The following is a 20845-nucleotide window of genomic DNA, read 5'->3' as shown; positions in this document are numbered from 1 at the left end:
TTCACATAGAAATCTTAGATTTGTATTGGTCTTACACATTAACTGCATCTCTGAATTTTATTTTTAATTTGGATGAAATGAATTCTTGGAAGAGAGAGCCTTGAAGAGTTGTGCTTTTGTTTCCAGTGAAGTCCCAAACAATAATCTAAGGCATCATATCAGAAGACTCATCCTTTAGTGCAGTAGAAATTCCCAGGTATATTTTTTTCCAAAGTAACAGGGACTGCACAACCAGAATATTTTCTCCGAAGTGGTAGAAATAGAGGTTCTTACAGTGTCTGCTCACTTGGGAAAAGCCTCCAGCCAAACCATGTCTCCTGACACACATACCTCAGAGACAAGTGGAGGCTATGCCTAGAGACCTGATATTTTAGTGAAAGAACTTTTCCATCAACAAATGCCCTCCAACCCTCATGGCCATAAGGCCATTATCTCTGAACAAGTTAGAAACTGCCATTCCAAGCATAGAAAATACTCAAGCAAGGTTTTCCAAAATTTTTCATTTATAACATCAAAAATATAGCGATAGACATGCCTGTTAGATAAAGTCAGTGGTCATTTCATTGCATTCTCTTTAAATTTGTGTGCATGCATGCTAAGTTGCTTCAATCATGTTCGACTCTTTGAGACCCTATTGCTTTTTCTGGCCTAAGGCAATTTCAATTTTTCTTTCTCTAACAGAGAAATTATCATCTTAGAATATTTCTCTCTATAAGTTGCACCATCATTAAATAATTAATCAAGATCTAGCCTTAGAGAAAAAACCCATCTAAACAGATGACCCTAAGGACTCAAAATCAATCTAGATACAGACCATGACAGAACTAGATCTAGATGAGACAGGAGTCGAGTGTTGGCTGACTACATAGTATCTGCAATAATTTTATAATTGTTAGGGAGACTTTCCTGTTTGCTTCCAACAAGACTACTTGTCGGGATGTGCAGGATATGCCAATAGCCATGCTTGTTAGATTAGTATCGGTGTTCATTTTATTGAATCCTCTTTAAGTTTATGTGCATGTGCCAAGTCACTTCAGTCACGTCTGACTCTTTGTGACTGTGTGGACTGTAGCCCACCATGCTTCTCTACCCATGGGATTCTCCACGCAAGAATACTGGAGTAGGTTGCCATGCCCTCCTCTGGGGATCTTCCCAACCTAGGGATCAAACCTGCAGCCTCTGCATTGCAGGCAGATTCTTACCTCTGAGCCACTGGGGGAGCCCTCTTAGAACTTAATAAGCCTCACAAATATGAGCCACCCCATGTAAAAGCCACAGCATGTGTCTGCTCACCAACCTCCCAAAGCCCCTCCCAGCTGTCACCACTGTCAGCCAGGTTCCACTTTCCTTATTCCAACACTTCCCTGACCCTCTGGCTCCCATTTTGCCTCCATACTTTGGGCTGATTCCTCCATTAAGCCCCTCGGATTGATGCCCCAATCACTGATCTTCAGATGCCCACCAGGATACCACTTTCCGTTTCTGGGCTCCAGCTTCCCACAGTTGTATACCCAGCCATATCGCACCTGCCCAGCTTTAGTCTGATCAAATCTAACCCCCTCCGACCAGGAGAGTGAGATGGGAGTTACCAACAAATGCTGGAATTTCAGCAGATGAGATACAATCTAGGGATAAAACAATAGACTCATATTCAACCAGACTGCAGTGAAATTTTCTGTGACCATCTGGGCTCCAAGAGATGTTGATTTTCAAGCTGCAGTTCGTGAGCAGTAAAGGTAGGGTTAATTTTTGTGTCGAGTGTCCTATGGTGGGGTCTAGGGCAAGATTTAATGTTTTTCTTTTTTTTTTTCTAGTAGTAGGTAGGTAGTTAGCAGGTAGTTAGGTAGTAGTAGATAGTTAGTAGTTCCTTCTTCCAAAGGAACTACCTAGAAGAGCACATGCTTCAGTCCTAGGTTGGGGAGAAATAAGAGACAAGAAGTTATAATCAAATAACCGGAACACTGGGATTGGTGCTCTAATCCCATTATAAGAATTGGGGCACACAGATCTGGGGTCATCTGGTGTTTGAAAATGTCAGTGACCGTAATCCACTACTACATTAAGAAAGGGCAATCCGGTTTCAGCAGAGATGACAACAGAGACAAGATGAGCTGTTCCCAAGCCTGGCTATACCAAGATGTTCTTCTTCCAGCCCCATCCTGTTTCCTCCCACTCCTGATTCAAATGGTAATATCTAAAGAAAAGAAATTCACTCAGAGCTGCTGTCAAACTCCCACCCAAGCGTAGGTTGCTGGTAGGCAGATAGGCTCAGCACTCAGGCAGTTCCCATGAAAGGAGAAGCCTCTGTTTTATTGTGCGGCTTAGTCAGACAGACAGAAATCTCAGATGATGCTGATATGAGTAATGAAGTAATTTATAAACTTGTCAGCAAATTGATCTGCCTGTAATTTTTCACATTGCTTACCCAAGAATGCTCTAAACTAGGAGTCCACAACCTCTGACATCTAATCCCTGATGATCTGAGGTGGAGCTGATGTAATGATAATAGAAATAAAGAGCACAGCAAATGTAATACATTTGAATCATCCTGAAACCATCTCCCCATCCAGTCTGTGGAAAAATTTCTTCCATGAAACTGGTCCCTGGTGCCAAAAAGTTTGGGGACTACTGCTCTAAGAAATCAGCACAGAGCCAATCAGTGCAGAGGGCAAAATTCTTCATCTTTTATTATATTTTTTACTTCTTTTAAAATAAATGTTTGAAATTCTCTGTGATGATGACCAACATTTTCTTGTCTAAGGTCTTCTTGGTGCGAGCACTGAAGGTCCCACGTCCCTGGAGAACTCCCAGTCCCTTGCAAACCAAGATGGTTCACCACCTTGTGGGAATTTAGAAACTTGGATCAGATCCTTCCTGTGGCACAGATTATATGTATGGTTTGGGGCACATCTGTTGACATAGCTTATCCTGAAATATAATCTAAGACAATACTAAGGCCTGCACAAGGCATTTCATTCTGTTGATCTTTTTGTTCTATTAAAGGTTCTCCACCAAGGAATAGGCGTCAATATCAAAAAATGGGCTTCCCTGGTGGCTCAGATGGTAGAGAATCTACCTGCAATGCAGCAGACCTGAGTTCCATCCCTGGGTTGGGAAGATCCCCTGCAGGAGGGATGGCAACCCACTCCCAGTATTCTTGCCTGGAGAATCCCCATGGACAGAGGAGCCTACAGTCCATGGGGTCGCAAAGAGTCAGATATGACTGAGTGACTAAGCACAAACATCAAGCAAAACAAATGCAGAGTAGTGTCAAAATTCCTCCTCTCCTCTGCCCTTTGTTAAGAGTCATAGAGAGGTTGAAAAACAGGTGCCAGAAACAATTGTGTAGCTTCAAATATTTCAGTTTTTGTTAGGAAACCTATTCATCTTTAGTTTGAATTTAATATGCTTCAAAGATAAATATTAATAATCATTTTTTTATGAACAAATATATTTGTTATGGAGCAAGGTGTTGCTCCTACTCCAGCCCCCTCTGGCATTCCTGTCTTACCAAAAGGGGTAAAAAATCTGAGAAAAACTTATTAAGGTCATAGGCCAGGAACATAGGCCCACTAAAAGATGGAGGTTGAATAAAAAATAACAGGCATTTCCTCTAAGATCAAGAACAAGACAAGGATGTCCACTCTAATTGTTATTATTCAACATAGTTTTGGAAGTCTTAGCCATTGCAATCAGAGAAAAAAAGAAATAAAAGGAATCTAAATTGGAAAACAAGATGTAAAGCTGTCACTCTTGGTAGATGACATGATACTATACACAGAAAATTCTAAAGATGCTACCAGGAAACTTCTACAGCTTGTTAATAAATTTGGTAAAACTACAAGATACAAAATCAATAAACAGAAATCTCTTGCATTTCTATACACTAACAACAAAAGATCAGAAAGAGAAATCAAGGAAACAATCCCATTTACTATCACATAAAAAAGAATAAAATAGCTAGGAATAAACCTACCTAAGGAAGGAAAAGATTTTCACTCAGAAAACTACAAGATACTGATGAAAGAAATCAAAGACTAAATAAACAGCTGAAGAGATAAACTATATCCTTGGATTGAAAGACTCAATATTGTAAAAATGACCATACTATAGAAAGCAATCTACAGGTTTAATGCAATCCCTATCAAACTACCAAGAGCATTTTTCACAGAATTAGAACAAAAATTTTTACAATTTGCATGGAAACACAAAAGACCATGAATAGCCAAAGCAACCTTAAAAAAGAAAAACAGATGGAGGGACCAATCTCCCTAACTTCAGACTATTCTACAAAGCTACAGTCATCAAAACAGCATGGTACTGTCACAAAAACAGATTTAGATCAATGGAAAGGATAGAGATAAACCCACACACCTATGGTCACTTAATATATGATGAAGGAGTCCAGAATATACAATGGAGTAGACAGTCTCTTCAATAAGTGGTACTGGGAAAACTGGATGACTACATGTAAAAGAGTGAAATTAGAACCCTCTCTAACATCATACACAAAACTAAACTCTAAATGGATTAAAGCCCTAAACCTAAGGCTGGCTACTATAAAACTCTTAGAAGAAAACATAAGCAGAACACTTTCTGACATAAATCACAGCAAGATATTTTTTTACCTACCTCCAAGAATAATGAAAACAAAAATAAAAATAAACAGAGGGAACTAAACTTAAAAACTCATGCACAGCAAAGGAAACAATAAGTAAAATGAAGAGACAGCCCTCAGAACGGGAGAAAATATTGCAAATGAAGCAACCAACAAAGGATTAATCTTCAAAATATACAAACAGTTCATGCAGGTCAGTATCAATAAAACAAATGACCCAATCAAAAAATAGAAAGAAGATATAAATACAGATTTCTCCAAATAAGACATACAACTGGCTAAAAAACACAAGAAAAGATGCTCAACATCATTAATTATCAAAGAAATGCAAATCAAAACTACAAAGAGGTATCACCTCACAGTGGTCAGAATGGCCACCATCAAATTATCTACAAACAATAAATGCTGGAGATGTTGTGGAGAAAAGGGAACCCTTCTACACTATTGGTGGGAATGTAAATTGGTACAGCCACTTTGCAGAACAGTATAGAGGTTCCTTAAAAAACTAAAAATAGAGCTACCATAAGACCCAGCAATCCCACTCTTGGTCATATATCTAAAGATAACCATAATTCAAAAACATTCATACACCCCGGTGATCACTGCAACACTATTTACAATAGCTAAGACTTGGAAGCAACCTAAATGTCCATCCGCAGAGGAATGGAAAAAGAAGATGTGGTACATATACAATGAAACATTACTCAGCCATAAAAAGAACAAGATAATGCCAGTTGCAGCAACATCGATGTACCTAGAGACTGTCAGACTAAGTGAAGTAAGTCAGAGAAAGACAAATGTCGTATGATATTGCTTATGCATGGAATCTTTAAAAAAGGGTACAAGTGATCTTATTTACGCAACAGAAAAAAAAAAAAAACACCCAGAATACTTCACGTCCCCATACCTTGTGGATGGTTAATTTTATGTGTCAACTTGACTGGGCTAAGGACCCAGATAGCTGGTAAAATTATTTCTGTGAGGGAATCTCTGAAAGGAGTTAGCATTTGAACCAATAAACTGGATGATACACTGTAAAGATTGTCCTCCCCAGTGTAGGTGGGCATCAACTGATCTGTTGAGGGTCTCAATATAACCTCAACAGGTAGAAAAGTAGAGAAAGGATGGGTTACTCTCCCTGCTGGAGATGAGACACGCCTCTTCTACCCTGGAATGTTGGCACTCCTGCTTCTGGGCTTCCAGACTCAGATGAGGGCTTAACACATCGCCTCCTTCCCTCTTAAATACATTCGGCAAAGACACTAATTCCCAGTAAGACCACATTTAGAGGTGCCAGGGATTAGGAGTTGAACTTATCTTTTAGAAGGACACACACAATCTTCAACAGACTCTGTAAGAAAAAACCTGGTTCCAAACCAGGAACTGATGTTTTCAATAGAAACCTAATCCTAGATTACACAATGCCTTTCCTCTCTTCCCTTCTCTCTTTTCTCACTCAGGTCCAGCACTAATAGGAGAGTTCCCTTTGATGTGAAAGTAGTTGTTCAGAGAAAGAATAAATGATCCTTGTTGAGAATGGCCCAATTTTGGGGACATAAAGATCTGGAGGTAGCTCTAAAAACTAGCTTAATGGCTGAAAAATGCCTGTATTTTTCATTGATTTTTTTTAGATTTTCTGAGTTAGCACTAGAGTAAATTTTTTTCTTACCATCCTCTTCGCACCATCATTTTAAAATATTGGTTCCAAAATATTTTTCTATGCAAAGTGCTTATTTAAAAACACAAATGGGGACAGCTTTACTGTCTTATTCCCCATTTGGATGTGGCTCACATACAAAGACTTGAGATAAATGAAAATCATCATATCTGATAAAAAAAAAAAAACAAGCAAAGACTGTTAGAAGAAAGAAATCTGCCTCATAAAAAGAGGTGCAGGTGAGTTATAATAATAATAATAATAATTTTAAGAGTAATTTAGGGGGGAAAAAAACTATTCTTTGGACTTCCTGTCTTTTATCTTTTCTCTCTTTTTTTATTTTTTTGACATGTTCAAATGGTGAAGGCTGTTTATAGAAAAAAGTCCCAACTGCTTTTGTTTGTACAAACTCTTTTTGATACGTCTAATATGAAAACTGTGGAGGCTTCCCTGATAGCTCAGTTGGTAAAGAATCCACCTGTAATGCAGGAGACTCTGGTTTGATTCCTGAGTTGGGAAGAGCCACTGGAGAAGGGATAGGCTCTCCATTCCAGTATTCTTGGGCTCCCCTTATGTCTCAGCTGGTAAAGAATCTACCTGCAATGCAGGAGACCTGGGTTTGATCCCTGGGTTGGGAAGATCTCCTAGAGAATGGAAAGGCTACTCACTCCAGTATTCTGGCCTGGAGAATGCATGACTGTAGTCCATGGGGTCGCAAAGAATTGGACACGACTGAGCAACTTTCACTTCACTTCAGTATGAAAACTGTGTAATTTTTACTGCATAATATAAAATAATGAGTGACAGTGTATTTGGTCACTAACTTTTTATTTATGTTATAACTAATAACTAATAAAAAGTGTTACCTACATATTCATACATTGATAGAAATCATTCAAAGACTGAAGTTACTGTGTGTCTTCAAGGTAAATGGTTAAATAGTTTAGTACAAAGAGCTTATATGCTCTTGACATTTCGTGATCTGGCCTAGTTACCTTAAATTCATCATTGCCAAAGAAGTGCTCCTGATATTTCCCCTCAACAGTGTCCTTCTGAAATGCCCTCATCTAGTTAAGTCCTCTTCATTCTTTCAGTTGCTCAGTTCAAGATCTTGGTGTCATCATTGACTAATCTCTTCCTCTTCTCTTTCTTATTCAGTCCATTCTGTCAACTCTTCTAAACTGCATCCAGAATTTGACCACTTGTCATCACTCTCACTCTTTCCACCTTAGTGCAAACCACCATCACTCACCTGGATTCTGACTAGTTACCTCATCCATGATGCTGGGCTTCCAAGATAAGGACTGAAAAATGGGATGATCATGGGGTTTAGCCTAAGGAGGTTACTGACGATCAGGATAAGTACAGCATTTTACTTGTATTAGAACTTTGTTTGCAACTTAATTCAGTGTCTTTCAAGGACACTGAAAAAGTGATCAGCTTTGAGCTTGCTACAGTGATGTCAGGTAGCAGTATTATGTATGACCCCATATTGACAAGTGGGCTCAAGATCACATAGTTTCAAAGAGACTAAACCAGACTCATCACTCTATGAGTCATAAGGGTCTTTCCACTCTCCCATCCATGCACTTTGCAGACATTAAATATTAGAGTATTCCCCAGGTTGCCCTCAGTCCTTCAAATAGTGACTCTTTATCTCACAACAATAAATTTATCCAAGCCTCTCCCCATTACTAAATTGGCTTATAAGACCCCTGGGATAGCAAATTCTATTAATTTTTTGTCCACTTTGCAAAGAGATGTGTCCTCTTACTGCTGCTTCCCAGCAGAGAGGCATGCTTCTGCTACAGACTGCCAGGATTGTTCAGCAAGTCTCTATTGGAATTATACAGTCAGAGAAGGTGAAGGTGAAGTCGCTCAGTTGTGTCCGACTCTTTGCGACCTTATGGACTTTAGCCCACCAGGCTCCTCTGTCCATGGGATTTCATTTCCTTCTCCAGGAGATCTTCCCGACCCAGGGATTGAACCCGGGTCTCCCACATTGTAGACAGACGCTTTACTGTCTGAGCTACCAGGGAAGTCTCTTTAGGACTATACAGTCATATGTTCTTATTATCTCTAATGATCGTTTCACTTAACCATTTCCTCTTTGCAGACAGCTTTTATCCTTTCTTTTGACTATCCCTTAAGGAAGGTGTTTTCTTGTGTTTCAAAACATGCATTTCTTTCTTTAAGTGCCACACTCAGATGATGGTGCTCTCTTCTGGTGGAGATGCACAATTATTTTTACATGCCTCAGATGATGTTCTCTGTGTTGTTCCTCTCTTCATGATGCACAACCCTTTGGGGATTCTTGCGACTGCAATATAAGAAAAATTTTAAATAATAACATAGATTATTTTGCCCTAAATGCACTAAAGGATTAATGCAACATATGGACCATCTAAAGAAAAAGGTTTGCAAGTAAAAAATGAAAAAAAAATTCTACCCAAATTTAGATCTTGCCTCCCACTCCCACAGTTGATCTCTACCCTTAGAGGTATTAATCAAAACCCTGTCAGTTGAAAGCATCAGTTTCAAATCTCATAAAGCAAAACATAGTTTCTTGACTCATTTGATGAAAAATCCAGGGCACACTGGGTCTAGTTTGGGCATGCTGAGTTGAAGAGCTGAAGTAAAATCATTGAAACCAGACCTTCCTCTCCTTCCTTCCATTGACTTCATGGTCAGGCCCCCCAGGGAGGAGAGATGCTTTGGGGCTGACATCATCCTACTTGCCTGCAGCTCTGGTTGAAAGAGCAAATCAGGTTATCTGGATCCAACACTGTACCCAGAGGAACTGTATATGTGGTGTTCTTAAGCTTGGATCCATGGCACCTGATAACAATAGATAAAGGGTCATTTTCTCGAGGGAAATTATAGGACCTGGGAGAGCAAGATGTAACAGTGGCAGGGTGCTATTACTAACAAAAGAGACAAGTCGGGGAATAGGGGTCAATTCCATTTGGGTACCATATCCAAAGACACCTTTATATTAGTCTAGTGATTGTTTTTTGGTAAAGGATGATATGTTTAGCTAACTGATGGGAAAGGGAGACAGGAGTTAGCAAGGGTAGGCATCTTATTTAATTTTTACAACTGTTAGCTGATTCTGCCCTTGTTCTTTAAATGAGAAAACTGAGGTATGGAGATGTACAACTTGCAGTCAATATCACAACCAGTGAGAGACAGAAGCAGCCCTTGTACCCAGAGCCTCAGACTCTGAAGTTCATGTCAATCTCCCTCACCTTGAGGTTCAGGAAGATGGTAACTGAATGTGGACAATATTGGGTGCAGTTGACACTAAATGCAGGCAATCTGGGGAAAGTGGAAAGGTGTTATTGAGAAGAGGGCAGTTGTATTGTCTGTCCTTAACATGTGCCTCACACTAAACCTCGTCTGCAGGACCAGGATGTTGTCCTGAAAGATAAAAAGCATTCCTTTACACTGAATAGAAGGGAAGCCCTTGGTAATCCAGGAAATTCATTAAAAAGTGGTATTATATTAGGATATTTTTGTATCACATAATTTCCCTTTGATCTCTGAAAAAAATGTATTTCTGTCCTTATCGACTCATTTTAGAAAACTGTATGTAAAGGATATAAAATGGGATGAAAATTTAAAATTGGAAGAATAATTAAGTTGTCTTCTGTCCTCAGCCAACTTCCTGGAAGCTTTTCTAAGAAGAGCAAATGCAGATGCACATGTTACACAAAATCTTTTATTCAAAGATGCAGACTCTTCTTGCTTTGCTTCCTTGCTTAGGTTATCTGAAAACATCCCTTGGTACTTTGAACTCCCTCTCAGTATTAAATGATTTCCATGGAAACTGGGGCTAAAAAGAATATCTCAAAACTCATTAATTATTATGCCACTTAAACAAGATTTTTAATTTCCTTTGTTCTCCCTTTGGTTACATAGTCAATAACTACCAACACATATTTCTTAATGATGCAACTCCTGGACAAGTCTGGAAAATGGTGTCTGATTAACCCACAAAGATTTCTACTTATAGAGAATACAACATCTGTTTTTAAAAAGATGCTTTGCATCTCAGAAAATGCACCTAAATATTTCCAGTGTAGCTTAGCCTTTTAGCCACAGAAGGAAAATCCTATGCTGAGATTCCAGAATTGTTCTTTGTCTTGGTAATCTTCCAGCATGTGTTTTTACTCTTCCAAATGCCACATCAGAGTCACAGATGGCAGCATGATTTGAGCAGGTTTGAGCTTCTCTGCTTTTTTAATCCAAACCCTAAATTAGATGGAAGTCAATATTCACCTCTCAGCCTCCCCCATCCCTGTCCTCCCCTTCCTGCTTCTCATTGTTTTCATCTCACTGAGCTTTCAATTTTTGAACTCTTAGTAATTTTTTACCACCACAATTAAAACACCAGAGACACAGTAATGTCAATACCATTTCCCAGCACCCTTCTTGTTTCAATCTGTACTCCAAATCTAAACTAATTGAGGTTATCAGGTGAATGCTGGATACTAGTTTGGCCCACTTAAAAAGGTAGATATAATGTTGATAGTAGGTTTGGACTTGGAGTTTAAAAATGAAAATACTACATTGTTTCTACATAGCATAAAATATACCTCAAATATCCAAACTTTTGGCTTGGGATTTTTTTTTCCATTTTTCACTTTTTATCTAGATGCTTGATATTATTTAGATGAGACTTTAAATCTTAAAACCACAAACTGCATATATATTTCATATATATTCAAAGATTATATACATATATTTCATGTATATTCAAAGATGTTAATGTACCAAATTTTAATGACATGTAAATATTAACTCCTAACCAAAAATATGAAAATCATATATGATCTTAAACTGTTAACTTCTTTTAGAATTCAATAAAAATGTATTGACTGTCTCCACATGAAATGCATTGGTCTGAGAATCTGAGGGATACTGTGTAAGTATAAAATGTGTGTAACACTCTGTTTAACTGGTGGACCCAAACATATTGTTACAGGACACATTGCTATAAAAAGATCTCTGCTTACAGTTGCCATTGATTTTTCTTCTGTTTTGCTACCAGTTTCCATACATTTATGCACTGTAACATGCGATTCTGAGCTTGCTTTAATGAACCAACTCATTCAACAAATATACAAACACCTACTATGTTCTAGACTTTGAACATGGCACTGAGGACAGAGACAAAGTCATCTCCCAAATCAGAAGATATATACAGTCTAATAGACAAGTCTTCCAAATAAATCCACCAGTAACAATGAAGCATGGAATGAGCCGTGGAGGCATGTACATGGTGTTCTCAGAGCACTGTACTTATATTTTTATGTTCCTTTCTACTTAGTTTCCAGATCTCATTCCTTCTCCCTGCTAACTCCTCTCCCTCTAACACTCTGGGTTTGCTTTTTTTTGTTTGTTTGTTTTATGTCCTCTGAAAAAATAGACCCTGGAAGAGACCAAATCAGATAGACCTTGAAATCTGGCCCCACCATTGACAAATTGTGTGTTCTTGGATAAATTGTTTTAACTTCTCTGAGTCGAACTTTCTCCCTCTGTGAGATGAGATGTTATAATACTCTACATATATTTGATGCAAAAGTAAATGGAAGGGACCCATGTCAAGTGCCTAGTAAAATGCCTGAGCAGCACAGATGTGAGTATTCTCCCCTGCATGCTACAGTTTAAATGACCTCATGGGTCATTCTCATATCCAGCCTTTTTAACCAACTTGACCAATAATGATGACAGCCAACATGAATAAAACACGTGCAATAAGCCAAGCATCCTTGATGGGTCATCTCATTTCAGTCTCACAATCCCCCGTTGAGAAGATACAGGCCAGTCAAGCAACCTAACTTTCTGGTTCCCATCATGACCAGCACATTGTTCTTCCCATGCTTTCCGAGTGCTACTATATCTATGAGCAGCCCAGCCTCCCAATCACTTTCTAGTTTATTTGTAGCCTGAGAGATCCATACTGACTTCTCTGACTGCACCCCACTACCCATCACTCCAATCTGAGTCCTCTTGCATCACCAATATTACATGGGAAGGAAGGATTTCTAGGCCCAAGGCCACAAGGAAAGACCGTGTTGCTAAGGCTTCCTTCTCCATAGTCTTTTCCTGTTTCTATTTCAAAATTCCCTGAGCCAAATGTTCCCCAACTGTTGCAACCAGCCTTGTAATCAAATTCTGCCAAAATGCCACTTGGACGAGCTAGGCACATCGAAACACTTTAACCCTCTCCTGTCTGCTCCTTGCAGTTTATTCTGGGAAGAAGAAAATTTGCCATTTAACTATATACTACAGGGTAAAGCAAAATCAATGTCATTAACAAAAGTGTGTGCTTCAGTCATGTCAGGCTCTGGGTTACTCTATGGACTCTAGCCTGCCAGGCTCCTCTGACCATGGGACTTCCCAGGCAAGAACATTGGAATGGGTTGACATTTCCTTCTCCAGGGAATCTTCCCAACCCAGGGATTGAACTCTCCTCTCTTAGATCTCCTGCATTGCACACAGGTTCTTTACCACTAGCGCCACCTGGGAAGCCCAAGAAAAGTACAAGGTGCTTCAATAAAACAGACCTCAGAGAATCTCAAGGTACCCATTCCTGGCTTCTCACAATGTCTTTCATTAGCTACATGATAAGGAATTTAAGTAAGGAGATCCCTAATAGCCTGCCAACAACCTCTTATCAGTTACTCACCTGTTTTGCTTCCTGAAGCATTTATTCTATTTCCACTTCCCTTTCCTTTGAGGAAAAGTTACAAATCTATGAACACACAGTGAGCCCCTGCATGCAAGAAAGGAAAGACTGGCTAGAAACTACCTGGATTCTTCAATCTGTGGCCAGGTTTGTCATAAACCTTTGCCAGAAGCCACATGGCTAGTTTTGCAACGAAAGCTCTTAGCAGGTAGAGGGTAGAGAAGTGGCAAGCTTACAAGCAATCAATATCATTACAATTCAAAGGTGTAAAGACCTTTCTGACTAAAAACCACACATTTATCCATTTGGTTCATGGTTCTTGGAGGAAATTCACATGGGGAGTCGACACCCGTGAAGGTGTGCAAACAGAGCTATTTTCATGGTAGCTTGATAGAATGTCCATTGTTTATACTAATAATTTGTAAGTCCAATACATTAGAAACTAATATCTTCTCAGTCCTTCTGCTTCAGGGTGTTGTGTTAGTTCATAACCTTTCTTTCATCAGCTTCTTGCTGTCATCTGAAAATCTGAAGAAATTTTATTTGTACCACAGTCTATCTTTGACAAGTTTCTTGTAAGGTTCTTAACTTTTGTCAATAACAGATCATACCCATTTTAATTTGCTTTATAAATTCATTTTTTAATGTATTAATGAAATAAAATTATCTACTTTTAATTTAGTATGAGTACAGTACCCATTATACTCACCTTGCATCTAATAATGAATTAAGTTCAATAACAGAGTTGCTATGCATATAAAAACTAGGAATTCACCAAAGCAGATCAAACTCATTTTAAAAAAAAATCTGAAATATTTTCTTCAGTTGGTCTTTCTTAATTCCATAATTTCACCTCCTCTGTTTTGTTGCTCAGGACAGAAACATAGGAAACTTTTTCTTTCTTTCCCCCTCTGGTTCATGCACCCTACTTCATCAAGGTCTATTGATTGCATCTCTTAAAATTCTGTTTTTATCAACTTCTCACCATCCTTCTCACTACAAGCTAATCTAACACAAGACTCAAGACCTGTTAATTGGTTATCCAAATCCTCTTTGTCACTTTGCTTAATTTACTCTCCAAACAAAAGCCAAAGTTAATCTAAGAAAATCTCAATCTTCTCTGTCATTCCTCTTATTAGAACCCTTCAGTGGCTTTCCATGGCTCTCATGTGTGTTAGTCACTCAATCGTGTCCAATTCTTTGTGACCCCATAGAGTATAGCCCCCACCAGGCTCCTCTGTCCATGGAATCTCCAGGCAAGAATATTGGAGTGGGTTGCCATGCCTCGTGATCACTGTTTAATGTGGTCTAGTAGCCCCATGTAACCTGAAGACTGACTTCACTTGCTCCTCTGCCCCAGCCATTCTTTCCCTTATGTTCCTATTTTAGCCACACTGGCTGATCCAACCTCCTTTCTACCTCAGAATATTTCCTCATATTTTTCACTGCCTGGAACACTCTCCCATCCTCCCTCCTATGTCCCCTTAACCAAGCTAACTTGTATTTATCCTGCTAAAAAAAAATCATTCAAGGAATAAATTACTCCCCACGCTACCTCACCCCACACCACACACTCCCAACTAGGCCCCCAGTTCTGTTTTTAAGTTACCCTGAATTCTTCCATTATAAACTGGTCAATTTATTAATGCAACAATCACTTGTTTAAAATGTATTTTCTCTGTGGGAGTAATAATAGGTAAGAATATTAACCAACAAATCCAAATGTGCAAATTCCACCCTGCTTAACTGACTTACATCTAAATTCCACCAATCTGAAAGAATTTCTATCCCAATGGTTAATTCTGGGATTTGTCCTTCTTTCTCTAGTGCTATATAAAAATCTAAGCGGGGTGTCTTATTCTGTCCCAAGGCACTGCAGAGACCTACCCAGCCTTCAGTGCACTTTGGTTACTGCAGAATAGCCCGTTTTTTTCTTCCTACATTGTGTCACGTGGCCTTCATCTGTTCTGTGCTACACATGAGACCTCGGGAAGTTTTTACTGGGACTGGTGAGAACGCTATGGCCCAGGGCCAGCCTCTCTGGATACCCTTCAAGTCTTGCCATGAACAAGAGTGCTACCAAGGAATAGGGGCAGGACAGTTTTGCTGGCAGACCTGGCAGCCTCTGTTTCCACCATAGTCTGAGACATCTCTGTCCTTTCTCAGTGGGGAAGGTCTTCCTCTCTCACTTCTCCATTCTTTGTGGGACCAGTCTTTTAGAAAAGAGAAAGGAGGGTTTCCTACTTTCTGCTTTGCAAAAAAAAAAAAAAAAAAAAAAAAAAAACCTGAGGCAAGAAATACAAGTTATCTGCTTAAAATAAGAAGAAAGAGGATAAAATACAAGAGGAAAGAGCACACAAAATAACGTTCAGAGACAATTCATTAAGTCAGTCCTTGATCATAGAGTGTGCTCAACATATGTGTATATATATATAGATATATATACATATATATCTATTGAAAGAACAAATGGATTTGAACCATTAACTCTCAATCTTCATATGTATTTTGTATGTATTCGAGCATATTGAGAGACCTGTTTGTATGTATTAGGTTGGCCAAAAGTTTGTTTGGCTTTTTCCATAAAGTGTTACACAAAAATCTGAACAAAATTTTGGCCAACCCAATATATGATGAGAGAAGTATGAACTGACTTTTATAGGAGGCAAGGAGGCAGCCTTTCTAGTCTGTATACTACGCATCACAATGCAATATTCAGCTCCAGCTCCAGGGCCAACTGTGCACTTAGAAAAAGAAGAGAAAAATGATTATGGATTATAAAAGAGTTCCCTATAATACATGAAGCTCAGGACATGTTTAATAACATGCCCTTAGGTTAATAACAACCTATCTTGCCCTCCACAGGGCTTCCCTGCTGGTTCAATGATAAAGAATCCGCCTGCAATGCAGGAGATGTGGATTTGATCCCTGGATGAGGAAGATCCCCTGGAGAAGGAAATGGCAATCCACTGCGGTATTATTGCCTGGGAAATCCCATAGAGATAGAAGCCTGGCAGGCTACGTTCCATGGGGTCGCAAGAGAGGCAGACACAGTTTAGTGACTAAGCCAGTCAGCCAGCCAACTTCTGCTGCAAAGGTAGAATGAACTCCAGAAGACCCTTTAGCACATGTAAAGCATAACAGAGTACCTTGGGTATAGTCTGAGTTTAAATCAGGCAGACAGTAACAAATTACATACTGTGGTACTTAGATAACCTTACTCTCGAATGGGTAAAACATTTCACTTCCCTCTCCCAAAGCTGAGGTAAGTTTTGGAAAAGGAGATTTATCATTATCCTTTATAAAGGTCTCAGAGAGAGACTGCTTTGGAAATACTTCCTCAGTTTGATTTCTTCTTATTTTTCCAGAAGAAATTCAGCAATTGGGCTATGCCTACAAAAATTTCATTCAACTCTCTAAGGCTACATACCATCTAATATATGGTTGATGCTTAAGAATATCAAAATAAAGAACAATTTCTGGGAATTGAGCTCTCCCTTAGCAAAGAATATTTGGATTTTGCAAAATGTGTTTTGTTCCCGCAGAACTGAAGCCAGTATGGACTTTGGCAAGGCACCTGTCTTACAGGACTGGCTCTTTTTGAAACAAACCCCCAAGCTCCAGGAAGCACATTTGCTCCAATGTAACTGGGCTGCAATTCAAGTAATTTTCTCCCTTGCCACTCTGTGACAATCTTGTTTCTGTTTCTGCACTCCTTCTACAGCTTTCCTTCCCCTCTGGACCTAAAGATTGATTCCATCATTTCATCTGCACTTTCAGAAATCCAGTTTCCTTTTCATATACTGTCTTTGGCTCACATGCTGCCTCCTATCCCATTATCTCCACAGAGTGAGAATCTTATAGAGTCTTCTCTCTTGTATCAGATCCCTATTTGGACCTCAAAGATATCCCTAACCATTCACAGCCCGGTTCTATGAGCTCCAGTCCCATTTTAAACAGGTCATATTACCCTGTCTCATAATTTGAATCTTTATCAAAGATTACTAATACTGGATTTATAGTTTTAAAAGAATCGCAGGATTGAAAGATATAGGGCCAACCTGATACAGATACTCAGGTCATTGTGTGTGCATGTTCAGTTGCTCAGTCATGTCTGACTCTTTGTGACCCCATAGACTGTAGCCTGCTAGGCTCCTCCGTCCATTGGATTCTCCAGCAAGAATACTGGAGGATGTTGCCGTTTCCTTTTCCAGGGTACCTTTCCGACCCAGAAATGAAACCCAGGTCTCCTGCATTGCAGGCAGATTCCTCACCATCTGATTCACCAGGAAAGATATGCAGGTCATTATTTATATCTAATTCATTTCAGTCATTGGGAGAGCCAGTTCTTCAACCAAGATATTTAGCCTAAGTAAACTCCTTCACTGAATATTCAAGCTAATGCCCAATCAAGTTATTGTGGCACAACTCTAAGGACCAGCCAAGAAAATACTGTTAGTCTATCTTTCTAAGAATACAGCATACATTTTCCACAAGGCAATTCAGGGTCTTAACAAAATATATATACCCAGAGTCACTGGATCTTACGACACAGTCGACAAGTAGAGGCGCGTCTCTGTCCTCCTCACTATAAGGGAGCACACTTTCTGGTGTTACGGAAGCTGTTTCTCCACACGATTATAACAGGGAAATGCCAAGGCTCACACTTACCAGATGAACGCTGCCACATTGCATAAACCATAGGATGAATGAGAATAAAATCAGGTCACAGAGCATTACTGTGGAGAAAAATAACGTCAATGTATCCAATCATAAAATTACAGCCAAAGATGCTGTCATAAGCCAGCAACTCATGGCAATAGCAAGCCTATTTTGTTGCCCATGTATATGAAGGCCAGTATTCTATGAGACCGATACTCACCCAGAAGTGCTCTCTATGAGTACTTGCCTTACCCCTAGTCTCACCATCCTTCTTCTATCCAACCCAGACCACCTGACCTGTCAGCCTGTTTAGCCTCAAACCTGTTCCATCATCAGAAACCAGCCCCAGCTTTCGAGACAAGGAATTTAAGAAGTTCTAGGTGAATATTTGGCTTGACACTCATACCACTCCAGCCCTGACCTCTCCTCATAGACATACATTCACAATTGCTTCTTGGGAGCAGGTGGCTCAGTGAGTAAATAAACAACCTGAATGCAGGAGACGCTGGAGATAAGGGTTTGATCCCTGGGTTGAGAAGATCCCTTGGAGAAGGGCACAGCAACCCACTCCAGTATTCTTGCCTGGAGAATCCCATGGACAGAGGAGCCTGGTGGGCCACAGTCCACAGGTTGCAAATAGTCGGACACGACTGAAGTGACAGCAGCAGCACTCACTCAGATTTCACCAAAGCAAAGCTTGAAATCAGACAGGAATAAGTTCTAATTCTATTTCCACGGGGAAGTTTTCACATGACTTCTTGTCTGTAAAATGAAAATTAAGCCTGTACTTGCAGAACTGTTATAAGTGTCACCTGAGATGGCAAATGTGAAATTGCCTAGCAGAGTCTAACACATGGGAGATGTTTAACTTGTTGCTTTTTAAGATTCCCATACTACAATTCTGAAGTTTTCCTCTAGTTTTAGTTTGAGATCTTGTTCGTCGAAATTTTCAATATTTCACTTCAAAAATTTCAGCATTCTAATTAGGCATCTATTCTTCTCGGCCTACACTATCCAAATATGGTACCATATATTTAAATATGGTTATTTATATATAAAATGTATTCACCTATTTTAAAGAAAATTATTTAGTTCCTCAGTTGCCATCACCATATTTCAAGTGTCCAATGACCACATACAACTAGTGGCTATTCTACTGAATGATACAAGAAGAGAACACTGCCATCATGGCAAAAAATTCTATTAGACAGTACTGGCATAGACAATATCTAAGGAACTTATTGATATATTTAATTACTTAGCTCTGAAGCATTTCATAACCTTTTCCTTAACATGTCAAAAAATGATAGATGCTTATTGTGGTCACATGAATAATAAGATTTTCAATTTTGTGCCTTCTAAGTCTTATGCTAAGAAATCAGTGCATAAAAGGAATTAACCTCAAACTTAACTGACCTTTGGAAATAGAAATCACATTAGATATCCTTGAAAGATTTTTTAAATATTCCCCCTCAAAAATCTGAGTAGAACTAAATATTTTCAAAGACTGGATCTCAGAGGATTCCAATATCTAATATTTTATGCTCAAGTTAATAGCATCTAAATATTGACTCATGAGAAATCATTTATTTCAAGGTCTTTATATGATATGATTCTTTGATGATTTGAAGTGAAACAGACTACTCAAGGAATTCCCAGGTTTCCCATCTTTTACTGCTGATATCTTCTTATTGCTAGTTTCCAAGAGGACCCTTCTCTTTTACTAGGAACTCCTTATTCAGAGTAGTCCACCAGCTTTGAGTGAAAAATGACCTCATTTAATGGGGAAAATCATGTGGCGTAAAATCTTACTCACTCTTTCAATCAGCAAGTGTTATTGAGTCCTTGCTTTATGCTAGATGTTGGCTAGATGCTGGAGATGTGGTAAACAAAGAAACATGTCCCTTTTCACAGTGTTTATAGATGAATATTCTAATTTGGCCTGACGTAGATTAATAAAATTACAGGAATTTTTAGTTGCTTTAATTTCTCACCCTGAGACTATATGGTTTATTCTTCCATTGCCAAGTGTATGGAAAAAGGGACTTTCCGTTCCACAAACATCTTCATGATCAAGTGAAAATTATATTCTCCAAAGCCGTCCAATCCTGGTCTGACTTAACCAGCCACCAGCTCAATCTAAGTCACCAAGATTGCAAATATATTTCACCTCATAAACCAACTGCAGTTAATTGATATTGGTATCTGAGCTATTCTGAGAAGCTGTAATGGGAACGACAAGGAGGTCAGATTCAGTGAAGTGGGGGGAGTGTTGTGATCTATTAGTAATATCTTCCATGGCTTAAGGAATTAGCATATGACAAATATGCCCAGTTACTTGCAATACCTGAAGTGGGGGTAGAAATGACAGGGGTGGTGGGAGGGGGCATCATCCCAGAGCAAGGCAAGTAAGGGCAGACACAGAAGTCCACAAAAGCATCAAGTTAGATGATTTGTCTTCAAACAGCCATGTTTCTTTGGTGGCTGCCAATCTGAATTAAAGTCTTATTCTTTCTGCTACTAGCTACTCTAAAAAAATCTCCCTTTCTCTTCTAAACCTTTTCTTAACCAAGACATTTGTTCACATATAAAGCATTTTATTATCATTACCATTAAACTTGACAGTATTCAAATTCAACTCTAAATTTCATGGGTTCTTTATTTTGCTGCTGTTTTGTCACTAAGTCATATCCGACTCTTTTGTAACCCCATGGAGTGTAGCCTACTAGGCTCCCCTGTCCATAGGATTTCCCAGGTAAGAATGCTGGAGTGGGTTGCCATTTCCTTCTCCAGGGGATCTTCCCAACCCAGGAATCAAACCCACATCTCCTGCACTGGCAGGCAGATTCTTTACCACCAAGTGGCCAGGGAAGCTATTCTTCATTTATAGAAAACTAAATTTCATAATTAACAATAAAATGAAATAGAGGAAAATAAACAAATAGAGGAAAACAATAGAATGGGAAAGACTAGAGATCTCTTCAAGAAAATTAGAACTACCAAGGGAAAATTTTATGCAAAGATGGTCACAATAAAGGAAAGAAATGATATGGACCTAACAAAAGCAGAAGATATTAAAAAGAGGTGTCAAAAATACAGAGAACTATACAGAAAAGATCTTCACTACCCAGATAATCACAATGCTGTGATCACTCACCTAAAGAGCCAGACATTCTGGAGTGCGAAGTCGAGTGGGCCTTAGGAAACATCACTA

This window comes from Odocoileus virginianus, chromosome 5, assembly GCF_023699985.2.
Source record: "Odocoileus virginianus isolate 20LAN1187 ecotype Illinois chromosome 5, Ovbor_1.2, whole genome shotgun sequence".
In the NCBI taxonomy this organism is placed as follows: domain Eukaryota; kingdom Metazoa; phylum Chordata; class Mammalia; order Artiodactyla; family Cervidae; genus Odocoileus; species Odocoileus virginianus.
The sequence above is the reverse complement of the archived record's forward strand: the minus strand, read 5'-3'. Positions refer to the sequence as shown.